Consider the following 14,217-nt stretch of genomic DNA (forward strand, 5'->3'; position numbering starts at 1 on the left):
GATCGAAACCTGACTCTCCGGTACACCCATATCTCCGAAGTTATTCCTCACGATTGGCTTCGTATGAAGATCACCAACCACCTTCCTAGAGACGATCTAATCTGGTATCAGACGCAATACTTATTCTCGTTGCTCTGGACCCCTTTCACACTTTGTTTCAGGCATCGAACAATTGCCTACCCGCTCAAAACTTCTCATGGTACCTACTTACTTTGCTCTCGATATTATCTTAAGTTTCCAGTCGAGAGTTACTTTTGGCCACCATCCCGATGTTATCACCCAGATAGTAAACCCTTCAGAAATCCGTTCTTCCGAAGTTACCCCTTGTCCTTGATACATACAATGAAGACTCCGAAGAAAGGAGGACGACTTCATCATGATGACCTGGAGCAGAGGAATGAAAACATCAACGTATTGGATTGACCTCTTCGAGAAGAGCAACCAACACCGAGAAGACCCGTTAGAATTTCGTAACCAAATCCCTTCCCCCTTGCCCCCCTCTTAAATCTCAGGACGAGATTTCTTGTAGTGGAGGAGAATAGTGACGCCCGGATATTCGAGCTACAGTAACCCTTCGCTAATGATGCCACGTCACCACGGTTACTGTTGTTAATCTTGCGATGATTCAAATCCCGTCAAATTTCAAATTTAAAATCAAGTCAAACAATTAAAGTTTTCAAAAGTCAAAACTAAAGTGTTCCAAACGTGGCAAATAAATCGGAAGTAATATTGGTGGAGAAATCATCTATTTATAAAATGTTCCAATGCACTAAATTAATTATAACAATGATAAAACAATTATTTAAAATGCATTTAAAATAATAATAAATGAAATATACTTTATTTAAGGTGCCAAAATGTTTGGGGTCATAGCATATTTATTAACACTAGTTTAGGGGCTACTTTTATAATTTGTAAAACTAAAGTAAGAGAGAAACTAAAATAAAACAATAAAAGAAAACAGAAAAGAGGAAATAAATAAAAAACAAACAAAAAGGAAACGCAGCCCCCCACTGCACCAGACGGCCCAGCTGGCCAGGCCACCAACCGGCCCACCCCCCCCTCCATAACCCCCCACCAGGGAGGGAAACCCTACCCCTCTCGGTCCACTCCTCCCCCACGTTCGCCCCCTCCTCCCCGATCCAGATCGGGGAAACGACTGCGCCTCGGCGCTCGATGCTGCCGCCGCACGGATCGACGCCCTCGCCGGGGCGCCCCTGTTCGTCCCCAACTCCCGCACGCCCGCGGCCGATGCAAGCCGCCAGCCGGCTCCCGGACTCCCCCTCACCCATCCTCTCCCTCGCGCAACGCCCGCCTGAGGCCGCGGCCTCGCGTCGTCGTCGATCTGACACCGTCGTCCGTCGTCACCGCCACCGCGTCGCCGTCCCCGTCCTCCTCCCCAATGGCTACAACGAGCCTCGCCGCCCCCTGTTCCCCTGCAACGAAAGTGAGCTTACCCCCTCCTCGATGTCTCCCATGCATGCTCGCGCCGCCGCCGTCCGCGTCGCGCTCCGGCCACGCCCCCCTGAGCCCTGCCCGTGCCGCCCGTGCCTTGGTCGTGTCCGCGTCCCTGCCCTTCGCTACTTGTGGCCGATGCCTCCTCTGCGTCCTAGCCCACCGTGGTGGCTCTCGGCCGCCGCCAGCCCCGCAGCCCGCACGCCTCGCTCCCCGTGACCTCGCCCATGCCCGCGGCCGCTGCCGCTGCAGTGCCGTGCTCAGCGCGCCGGCCACCCCTTCCCTCTGCTCCGCTCGACCCCTAGCCACCCGCGTCCCTCCCCGCTCTGGCTTGCCGTTGCTCCACCATGCCATCGCCTCCAGCGCCCGACCGCGCGCATCGAGCGCTCCGGCATCCGACGCCCAGCGCCTGAACCCCAGTGCCCATTCGCCCGTAACCGCATGCCCACTGGCCCCTGTGCCACTGACCGTGGGGCCCCACGCCCACTGTTAAAAAGAATAAACAATAAATAAATAAAAGATATAATAATTAAAATAATTAGTTGATTAATTAACTAAATGAATTAATTATTCTAATTAATCCTGTTAATTAACCTGTTAACTACCGAATTAGTCTAACTAAAACTGTTAGTTAACTAGGCAGTCAATGACAGGTGGGTCCGTCACCTTTGTCTCAATGACAGGTGGGTCCCACTGGACCCACTGGTCAGGTTTGACTCTGGTCAGCTGGGTTTGACCTGCTGACGTCATGGTGATGTCATGCTGACGTCACCTTTCACTGTTCTGGATAATGTTCGATTTAATTAATTAAATAAATTTCAGAAATACATAAAACTTTAATAAATCATAGAAAATAAACCGTAACTCGGATAAAAAAACTTTGTATATGAAAGTTGCTCAAAACGACGAGACGAATCCGGATACGCAACCCGTTAGTCCGCCACACATCCCTAGCATAGCAGACACGCAACTTTCCCCCTCCGGTTCACCGGTCCGAAAACACGAAACACCGGGAATACTTTCCCGGATGTTTCCCCCCTTCGCCGATATCGCCTATCCCTAAGTTAGGTCACCCCTAGCACAATGTATTGCCGCGACTTGCTTTGTGTTACATTTGATTGCTCTATTATTTATTGTTTTCCCTCTCCGTTACTCCTTTCCGGTACTCTCCGAGACTGCTGCCGATGTCCGTGTGTTCGACTACATCGAAGATGACCCCTCCTTGCCAGAGCAACCAGGCAAGCCCCCCCTTGATCACCAGATATCGCCTACTCTTCTCTATACTGCTTGCATTAGAGTAGTGTAGCATGATACTGCTTTCAGTTAATCCTATACTGCTGCATAGCCTGTCCTTCCTACTACTGTTATTACCTTTACCTACTATCCTACTGCTTAGTATAGGATGCTAGTGTTCCATCAGTGGCCCTACACTCTTGTCCGTCTGCCATGCTATACTACCGGGCCGTGATCACTTCGGGAGGTGATCACGGGCATATGTTATACACTTTATACTGTTACATTACTTATGATACTATTCAGAGATGGGGGCTGAAGGGCCAGGTGGCTGCTGGGGAACGTAGTAATTTCAAAAAATTTCCTACGCACACGCAAGATCATGGTGATGCATAGAAACGAGGGGAGAGTATGATCTACGTACCCTTGTAGATCGCAACGGAAGCGTTGACACAACGTAGAGGAAGTAGTCGTACGTCTTCTTCCCGATCCGACCGATCCAGGCACCGTTACTCCGGCACCTCCGAGTTCTTAGCACACGTATAACTCGATGACGATCCCCGGGCTCCGATCCAGCAAAGCTTCGGGGAGGAGTTCCGTCAGCACGACGGCGTGGTGACGATCTTGATGTTCTACCGACGCAGGGCTTCGCCTAAGCACTACAACGATATGATCGAGGTGGAATATGGTGGCAGGGGGCACCGCACACGGCTAAGGAACGATCTCAATGATCAACTTGTGTGTTTAGAGGTGCCCCCTGCCTCCGTATATAAAGGAGCCAAGGGGGAGGGGTGCGGCCAGCCCTATGGAGGCGCAGGAGGAGTCCTACTCCTACCGGGAGTAGGACTCCCCCCCAATCCTATTCCAAATAGGATTCCCAAGGGGGAAAGAGAGAGAGAGGTGGCCGGCCACCTCTCCTAGTCCTAATAGGACTAGGGGAGGGGGGGAGGCGTGCAGCCCACCATGGGCAGCCCCTTTCACCTTTCCACTAAAGCCCAATAAGGCCCATATGGCTCCCGGGGGGTTCCGGTAACCTCCCGGTAATCCGGTAAAATCCCGATTTCACCCGGAACACTTCCGATATCCAAACATAGGCTTCCAATATATCAATCTTTATGTCTCGACCATTTCGAGACTCCTCGTCATGTCCGTGATCACATCCGGGACTCCGAACTGACTTCGGTACATCAAAATGCATAAACTCATAATAACTGTCATCGCAACGTTAAGCGTGCGGACCCTACGGTTCGAGAACAATGTAGACATGACCAAGACATATCTCCGGTCAGTAACCAATAGCGGGACCTAGATGCCCATATTGGCTCCCACATATTCTACGAAGATCTTTATCGGTCAGACCGCATAACAACATACGTTGTTCGCTTTGTCATCGGTATGTTACTTGCCCGAGATTCGATCGTCGGTATCCAATACCTAGTTCAATCTCGTTACTGGCAAGTCTCTTTACTCGTTCTGTAATACATCATCCCGCAACTAACTCATTAGTTGCAATGCTTGCAAGGCTTATGTGATGTGTATTACCGAGAGGGCCCAGAGATACCTCTCCGACAATCGGAGTGACAAATCCTAATCTCGAAATACGCCAACCCAACATCTACCTTTGGAGACACCTGTAATGCTCCTTTATAATCACCCAGTTACGTTGTGACGTTTGGTAGCACCCAAAGTGTTCCTCCGGCAAACGGGAGTTGCATAATCTCATAGTTATAGGAACATGTATAAGTCATGAAGAAAGCAATAGCAACATACTAAACGATCGAGTGCTAAGCTAATGGAATGGGTCATGTCAATCAGATCATTCAACTAATGATGTGACCTCGTTAATCAAATAACAACTCTTTGTTCATGGTTGGGAAACATAACCATCTTTGATTAACGAGCTAGTCAAGTAGAGGCATACTAGTGACACTCTGTTTGTCTATGTATTCACACATGTATTATGTTTCCGGTTAATACAATTCTAGCATGAATAATAAACATTTATCATGATATAAGGAAATAAATAATAACTTTATTATTGCCTCTAGGGCATATTTCCTTCAGTCTCCCACTTGCACTAGAGTCAATAATCTAGATTATACAGTAATGATTCTAACACCCATGGAGACTTGGTGCTGATCATGTTTTGCTCGTGGAAGAGGCTTAGTCAACGGGTCTGCAACATTCAGATCCGTATGTATCTTGCAAATCTCTATGTCTCCCACCTGGACTAGATCCCGGATGGAATTGAAGCGTCTCTTGATGTGCTTGGTTCTTTTGTGAAATCTGGATTCCTTTGCCAAGGCAATTGCACCAGTATTGTCACAAAAGATTTTCATTGGACCCGATGCACTAGGTATGACACCTAGATCGGATATGAACTCCTTCATCCAGACTCCTTCATTTGCTGCTTCCGAAGCAGCTATGTACTCCGCTTCACATGTAGATCCCGCTAAGACGCTTTGTTTAGAACTGCACCAACTGACAGCTCCACCGTTTAATGTAAACACATATCCGGTTTGCGATTTAGAATCGTCCGGATCAGTGTCAAAGCTTGCATCAACGTAACCGTTTACGATGAGCTCTTTGTCACCTCCATATACGAGAAACATATCTTTGGTCCTTTTCAGGTACTTCAGGATGTTCTTGACCGCTGTCCAGTGATCCACTCCTGGATTACTTTGGTACCTCCCTGCTAAACTTATAGCAAGGCACACATCAGGTCTGGTACACAGCATTGCATACATGATAGAGCCTATGGCTGAAGCATAGGGAACATCTTTCATTTTCTCTCTATCTTCTGCAGTGGTCGGGCTTTGAGTCTTACTCAATCTCACACCTTGTAACACAGGCAAGAACCCTTTCTTCGCTTGATCCATTTTGAACTTTTTCAAAACTTTGTCAAGGTATGTGCTTTGTGAAAGTCCAATTAAGCGTCTCGATCTATCTCTATAGATCTTAATGCCCAATATGTAAGCAGCTTCCCCGAGGTCTTTCATCGAAAAACTCTTATTCAAGTATCCCTTTATGCTATCCAGAAATTCTATATTATTTCCAATCAGTAATATGTCATCCACATATAATATCAGAAATGCTACAGAGCTCCCACTCACTTTCTTGTAAATACAGGCTTCTCCGAAAGTCTGTATAAAACCAAATGCTTTGATCACACTATCAAAGCGTTTATTCCAACTCCGAGAGGCTTGCACCAGTCCATAAATGGATCGCCGGAGCTTGCACACTTTGTTAGCTCCCTTTGGATCGACAAAACCTTCTGGTTGCATCATATACAACTCTTCTTCCAGAAATCCATTCAGGAATGCAGTTTTGACATCCATCTGCCAAATTTCATAATCATAAAATGCGGCAATTGCTAACATGATTCGGACAGACTTAAGCATCGCTACGGGTGAGAAGGTCTCATCGTAGTCAACCCCTTGAACTTGTCGAAAACCTTTTGCGACAAGTCGAGCTTTGTAGACAGTAATATTACCATCAGCGTCAGTCTTCTTCTTGAAGATCCATTTATTCTCAATTGCTTGCCGATCATCGGGCAAGTCAACCAAAGTCCATACTTTGTTCTCATACATGGATCCCATCTCAGATTTCATGGCTTCAAGCCATTTTGCGGAATCTGGGCTCACCATCGCTTCTTCATAGTTCGTAGGTTCATCATGATCTAGTAGCATGACTTCCAGAACAGGATTACCGTACCACTCTGGTGCGGATCTCACTCTGGTTGATCTACGAGGTTCAGTAGTATCTTGATCTAAAGTTTCATGATCATCATCATTAGCTTCCTCACTAATTGGTGTAGGCGTTGCAGAAACAGTTTTCTGCGATGTACTACTTTCCAATAAGGGAGCAGGTACAGATACCTCGTCAAGTTCTACTTTCCTCCCACTCACTTCTTTCGAGAGAAACTCCTTCTCCAGAAAGTTTCCGAATTTAGCAACAAAAGTCTTGCCTTCGGATTTGTGATAGAAGGTGTATCCAATAGTTTCCTTTGGATATCCTATGAAGACACATTTCTCCGATTTGGGTTCGAGCTTATCAGGTTGAAGCTTTTTCACATAAGCATCGCAGCCCCAAACTTTCAGAAACGACAACTTTGGTTTCTTGCCAAACCACAGTTCATAAGGCGTCGTCTCAACGGATTTTGATGGTGCCCTATTTAACGTGAATGCGGCCGTCTCTAGAGCGTATCCCCAAAACGATAGCGGTAAATCAGTAAGAGACATCATAGATCGCACCATATCTAGTAAAGTACGATTACGACGTTCGGACACACCATTATGCTATGGTGTTCCGGGTGGCGTGAGTTTGGAACTATTCCACAATTTTTCAAATGTACACCAAACTCGTAACTCAAATATTCTCCTCCACGATCAGATCGTAGAAACTTTATTTTCTTGTTACGATGATTTTCCACTTCACTCTGAAATTCTTTGAACTTTTCAAATGTTTCAGACTTATGTTTCATTAAGTAGATATACCCATATCTGCTTAAATCATCTGTGAAGGTGAGAAAATAACGATATCCGCCACGAGCCTCAATATTCATCGGACCACATACATCTGTATGTATGATTTCCAACAAATCTGTTGCTCTCTCCATAGTACCGGAGAACGGTGTTTTAGTCATCTTGCCCATGAGGCACGGTTCGCAAGTACCAAGTGATTCATAATCAAGTGGTTCCAAAAGTCCATCAGTATGGAGTTTCTTCATGCGCTTTACACCGATATGACCTAAATGGCAGTGCCACAAATAAGTTGCACTATCATTATCAACTCTGCATCTTTTGGCTTCAACATTATGAATATGTGTATCACTACTATCGAGATTCAATAAGAATAGACCACTCTTTCAAAGGTGCGTGACCATAAAAGATATCACTCATATAAATAGAACAACCATTATTCTCTGATTTAAATGAATAACCGTCTCGCATTAAACAAGATCCAGATATAATGTTCATGCTCAATGCTGGCACCAAATAACAATTATTTAGGTCTAATATTAATCCCGAAGGTAGATGTATAGGTAGCGTGCCGACCGCGATCACATCGACTTTGGAACCGTTTCCCACGCGCATCGTCACCTCGTCCTTAGCCAATCTTCGCTTAATCCGTAGCCCCTGTTTCGAGTTGCAAATATTAGCAACAGAACCAGTATCAAATACCCAGGTGCTACTGCGAGCATTAGTAAGGTACACATCAATAACATGTATATCACATATACCTTTGTTCACCTTGCCATCCTTCTTATCCGCCAAATACTTGGGGCAGTTCCGCTTCCAGTGACCAGTCTGCTTGCAGTAGAAGCACTCAGTTTCAGGCTTAGGTCCAGACTTGGGTTTCTTCTCTTGAGCAGCAACTTGCTTGCCGTTCTTCTTGAAGTTCCCCTTTTTCTTCCCTTTGCCCTTTTTCTTGAAACTAGTGGTCTTGTTGACCATCAACACTTGATGCTCCTTCTTGATTTCTACCTCCGCAGCTTTCAGCATTGCGAAGAGCTCGGGAATAGTCTTATTCATCCCTTGAATATTATAGTTCATCACGAAGCTCTTGTAGCTTGGTGGCAGTGATTGGAGAATTCTGTCAATGACGCAATCATCTGGAAGATTAACTCCCAATTGAATCAAGTGATTATTATACCCAGACATTTTGAGTATATGCTCACTGACAGAACTGTTCTCCTCCATCTTGCAGCTATAGAACTTATTGGAGACTTCATATCTCTCAATCCGGGCATTTGCTTGAAATATTAACTTCAACTCCTGGAACATCTCATATGCTCCATGACGTTCAAAACGTCGTTGAAGTCCCGATTCTAAGACGTAAAGCATGGCACACTGAAATATCGAGTAGTCATCAGCTTTGCTCTGCCAGACATTCATAACATCTGGTGTTGCTCCAGCAGCAGGCCTGGCACCCAGCAGTGCTTCCAGGACGTAATTCTTCTGAGCAGCAATGAGGATAATCCTCAAGTTACGGACCCAGTCCGTGTAATTGCTACCATCATCTTTCAACTTTGCTTTCTCAAGGAACGCATTAAAATTCAACGGAACAACAGCACGAGCCATCTATCTACAATCAACATAAACAAGCAAGATACTATCAGGTACTAAGTTCATGATAAATTTAAGTTCAATTAATCATATTACTTAAGAACTCCCACTTAGATAGACATCCCTCTAATCCTCTAAGTGATTACGTGATCCAAATCAACTAAACCATGTCCGATCATCACGTGAGATGGAGTAGTTTCATCGGTGAACATCATTATGTTGATCATATCTACTATATGATTCACGCTCGACCTTTCGGTCTCCGTGTTCCGAGGCCATATCTGTATATGCTTGGCTCGTCAAGTATAACCTGAGTATTCCGCGTGTGCAACTGTTGTGCACCCGTTGTATTTGAACGTAGAGCCTATCACACCCGATCATCACGCGGTGTCTCAGCACGAAGAACTTTCGCAACGGTGCATACTCAGGGAGAACACTTCTTGATAATTTAGTGAGAGATCACCTTATAATGCTACCGTCAATCCAAGCAAGATAAGATGCATAAAAGGATAAGCATCACATGCAATCAATATAAGTGATATGATATGGCCATCATCATCTTGTGCTTGTGATCTCCATCTCCGAAGCACCGTCATGATCACCATCGTCACCGGCGCGACACCTTGATCTCCATCGTAGCATCGTTGTCGTCTCGCCAATCTTATGCTTCCACGACTATCACTACCGCTTAGTAATAAAGTAAAGCATTACATCGCGTTTGCATTGCATACAATAAAGCGACAACCATATGGCTCCTGCCAGTTGCCGATAACTCGGTTACAAAACATGATCATCTCATACAATAAAATTTAGCATCATGCCTTGACCATATCACATCACAACATGCCCTGCAAAAACAAGTTAGACGTCCTCTACTTTGTTGTTGCAAGTTTTACGTGGCTGCTACGGGCTTAAGCAAGAACCAATCTCACCTACGCATCAAAACCACAACGATAGTTTGTCAAATAGACTCCGTTTTAACCTTCGCAAGGATCGAGCATAGCCACACTTGGTTCAACTAAAGTTGGAGAGACAGTCGCCCGCAAGCCACCTGTGTGCAAAGCACGTCGGGAGAACCGGTCTCGCGTAAGCGTACGCGTAATGTTGGTCCGGGTCGTCTCGTCCAACAATACCGCCGAACCAAAGTATGACATGCTGGTAGGCAGTATGACTTATATCGCCCACAAATCACTTGTGTTCTACTCGTGCAAATAACATCAAACCATAAAACCTAGGCTCAGATGCCACTGTTGGGGAACGTAGTAATTTCAAAAAAATTCCTACGCACACGCAAGATCATGGTGATGCATAGCAACGAGGGGAGAGTATGATCTACGTACCCTTGTAGATCGCAACGGAAGCGTTGACACAACGTAGAGGAAGTAGTCGTACGTCTTCTTCCCGATCCGACCGATCCAGGCACCGTTACTCCGGCACCTCCGAGTTCTTAGCACACGTACAGCTCGATGACGATCCCCGGGCTCCGATCCAGCAAAGCTTCGGGGAGGAGTTCCGTCAGCACGACGGCGTGGTGACGATCTTGATGTTCTACCGACGCAGGGCTTCGCCTAAGCACTACAACGATATGATCGAGGTGGAATATGGTGGCAGGGGGCACCGCACACGGCTAAGGAATGATCTCAATGATCAACTTGTGTGTTTAGAGGTGCCCCCCGCCTTCGTATATAAAGGAGCCAAGGGGGAGGGGTGCGGCCAGCCCTATGGAGGCGCAGGAGGAGTCCTACTCCTACCGGGAGTAGGACTCCCCCCCAATCCTATTCCAAATAGGATTCCCAAGGGGGAAAGAGAGAGAGAGGTGGCCGGCCACCTCTCCTAGTCCTAATAGGACTAGGGGAGGAGGCGCGCAGCCCACCATGGGCAGCCCCTTTCACCTTTCCACTAAAGCCCAATAAGGCCCATATGGCTCCCGAGGGGTTCCGGTAACCTCCCGGTAATCCGGTAAAATCCCGATTTCACCCGGAACACTTCCGATATCCAAACATAGGCTTCCAATATATCAATCTTTATGTCTCGACCATTTCGAGACTCCTCGTCATGTCCGTGATCACATTCGGGACTCCGAACTGACTTCGGTACATCAAAATGCATAAACTCATAATAACTGTCATCGCAACGTTAAGCGTGCGGACCCTATGGTTCGAGAACAATGTAGACATGACCGAGACATATCTCCGGTCAATAACCAATAGCGGGACCTGGATGCCCATATTGGCTCCCACATATTCTACGAAGATCTTTATCGGTCAGACCGCATAACTACATACGTTGTTCCCTTTGTCATCGGTATGTTACTTGCCCGAGATTCGATCGTCGGTATCCAATACCTAGTTCAATCTCGTTACTGGCAAGTCTCTTTACTCGTTCTGTAATACATCATCCCGCAACTAACTCATTAGTTGCAATGCTTGCAAGGCTTATGTGATGTGTATTACCGAGAGGGCCCAGAGATACCTCTCCGACAATCGGAGTGACAAATCCTAATCTCGAAATACGCCAACCCAACATCTACCTTTGGAGACACCTGTAATGCTCCTTTATAATCACCCAGTTACGTTGTGACGTTTGGTAGCACCCAAAGTGTTCCTCCGGCAAACGGGAGTTGCATAATCTCATAGTTATAGGAACATGTATAAGTCATGAAGAAAGCAATAGCAACATACTAAACGATCGGGTGCTAAGCTAATGGAATGGGTCATGTCAATCAGATCATTCAACTAATGATGTGACCTCGTTAATCAAATAACAACTCTTTGTTCATGGTTGGGAAACATAACCATCTTTGATTAACGAGCTAGTCAAGTAGAGGCATACTAGTGACACTCTGTTTGTCTATGTATTCACACATGTATTATGTTTCCGGTTAATATAATTGTAGCATGAATAATAAACATTTATCATGATATAAGGAAATAAATAATAACTTTATTATTGCGTCTAGGGCATATTTCCTTCAGTGGCTCCATCCCGGCAGAAGTGGGCCTGGGTTCCCGACGGCCCCCGACTGTTACTTTGTGGCGGAGAGACAGGGCAGGTTGAGACCACCTAGGAGAGAGGTGGGCCTAGCCCTGGTCGACGTTCGCGGATACTTAACACATTTAATGAGATCTTGGTATTTGATCTGAGTCTGGCCACTGGCCTATACGCACTAACCATCTACGCGGGGACAATTATGGACACTCGACGTCGTGGTATCAGCCGAAGCCTTCGTGACGTCAGCGACTGAGTGGCGCGCGCCGGATTGGACTGGAACGTCTGCTAGGCTAGGTCTACTTCCGGCCGCCCTCGCAACGTGCAGGTGTGCAATGGGCGATGGGCCAATGACCGATCCACGCCGCTTGGACTAGCTCACATGTTCATGCAGGTGTGTGTTCATGTGCAGGTGTTGGCCCGGACAACCTGTTCGTACACGTCTTGGCTTGGCCATGGTGATCGCGTTCCTGTATAACGTGTGTTCTGTTCGGTTGCCTGCTTTTGTCATGACCGGCCACCTCATCTGATCCAGTAGACACTTCGATCTCGCGAGCGATCGGATTGATTACTCGTCCGCCCATGATTCGCTTTATCTACATCGTGTGACCGACCTGGCCAGTTGCTTGCGCGCGTCTCCGCAGATCCCGTGAAGATCGTCCCTGAGTTCAGCGCACCCCTCCACCGATCGAGCAACAGGCTGCCGCCGCGTCGCCCCCGTCGTGCCGCAGCGCCGCCGCCATGTGATTCTCCTGACGACTGCAACGACTCGTGCGTCGCCCCTTCGGGCCGTAGTGCCGCGATACACGGTCCCCGTCGCCCCGAGGCCGTCCCCACGGTTGCACCGACCCGCTCTTCGCCGCTGCGCCGCCTCTTCAGGCTGTAGCGCCGCGGCCCGCGGTCCCCACCGCCACCCCGAGGTCTTCCCACCGTCGCGCCGACCTACCCGCCGCCATTGCGTCGCCCCTTCGGGTCGTAGTGTCGCGGCCCACGGTCCACCGCCGTACCCGCGCGTCGACTTCCCGTGGCATGCGCCGCTCCGCCTCCTTTGGTGCAGGAACGCAACCGTCCGCGCTGGTCTTCGTCACGCTGTTAGGGTTCTTCGCCTATTTCGAGCACCGTCGCCGCGCTCCTAACCTAGCCGCTGCCACCGTCAGGCCGCCGCCGCCGCTCTACTTTGGGCGATGCCGCCGCTATCCCCATAGCCGCCGCTGCCTGTCCACCTCCTTCGTCTTCGTCCAGCATCAGCTTGTCGCCAGCGTCGCCATCATCTACCCCGACCACTTCGTCTACTCCGACAACAGCGGGCGACCTTGGCCCCGCGCTGATTGGCGTGGCAACCGTCGTTGAGTCATTCTCTGCTGTCCTCTCCGGCTTCTTCGACATGGCGTACGGCTCGTGCAGGTCCATCGTCTACTCATGCCCGGTGCTGGCAACACCGATGCGTGCCTTCGTCCACGACATGTCCCCGGGTCTGGCAAGCCTGGTGCGGCGCTTTGTCAACTTCGTCTTCGTCTGTCTACGCATGCCCGGTGCTGGCAACACCGATGTGTGCCTTCGTCCACGACGTGTCCCTGGGCTTGGCAAACCCGGCGCGATGCCTCATCAACACCGTCCTCTACTCGGTGCATCACTACTTCGACACTACTGCGCCCATGACTAACACAACGCCTCCTTGCGCCCGTGGCTCCACGGCGACTTCCTCGACACCGGTCACCCCCGACTCGACATCCCCCAGCATTCTTTGCACGGCTACCTCGACCACGGCTACACCATCCTAAGCTCTCGGCTACCTCGCCATCGGCACAAAGGGCTATTATCCACTTGAGCAACTCGCCGGCTTCCTCTACAGTCAACGCGTCCGCGACGCGACACCGTCCACGTTGCTCCCGCTACGACAGGCGGGGGATGTCAGCCCGTCGGCCGTTATTCTCTCCAGTCCGACCGTCTGGCAATATATACTCACCCTCCAAGTCTTGTACTCAATATATACCAAAGTTTAAGATCGCCGGCGAAAATTGCGCGATAGCGCCGCTATCGCGGGCTGGGAGCCTCCCCACGACGCAATCGATCAATTTCCGCGATCTGCCGCTAACCGGGCGATCGCGCGCGAAACGGCGCGATTTGGGGTCGCGGTCGCCGCAGTTTCGCAGGATGGGCCAAAAGTCTGAACCAAAAGGGCCCAAACAGACCAGAAACGGCCCAAATATCTCCAGATACATATAGCAGCTCCTCCAGTAAACATAGAAGCGTGTCCCAGTCCCCATTCCCTTCTCCGCCTCCCATCTGAAAAGGTTGCGGCGGCTGCTGTTCTTGCTAGCTACGGCGGCCGGCAGGCTTCTTCTTTGCCGCAAGCCGGATTCAGTTATGGGGAGGAGGCAAAGGCAGCGACCATGGGCACGCCGCCGGCCACGACCATGACATCTCAGTCTCACACGGCTCCAACACTCGCTCTGTCGACATCGCCAGGAGG

Source organism: Triticum urartu, chromosome 4A (genome assembly GCF_056163025.1).
Source record: "Triticum urartu cultivar PI428250 chromosome 4A, HENAU_Tu73, whole genome shotgun sequence".
NCBI lineage: Eukaryota > Viridiplantae > Streptophyta > Magnoliopsida > Poales > Poaceae > Triticum > Triticum urartu.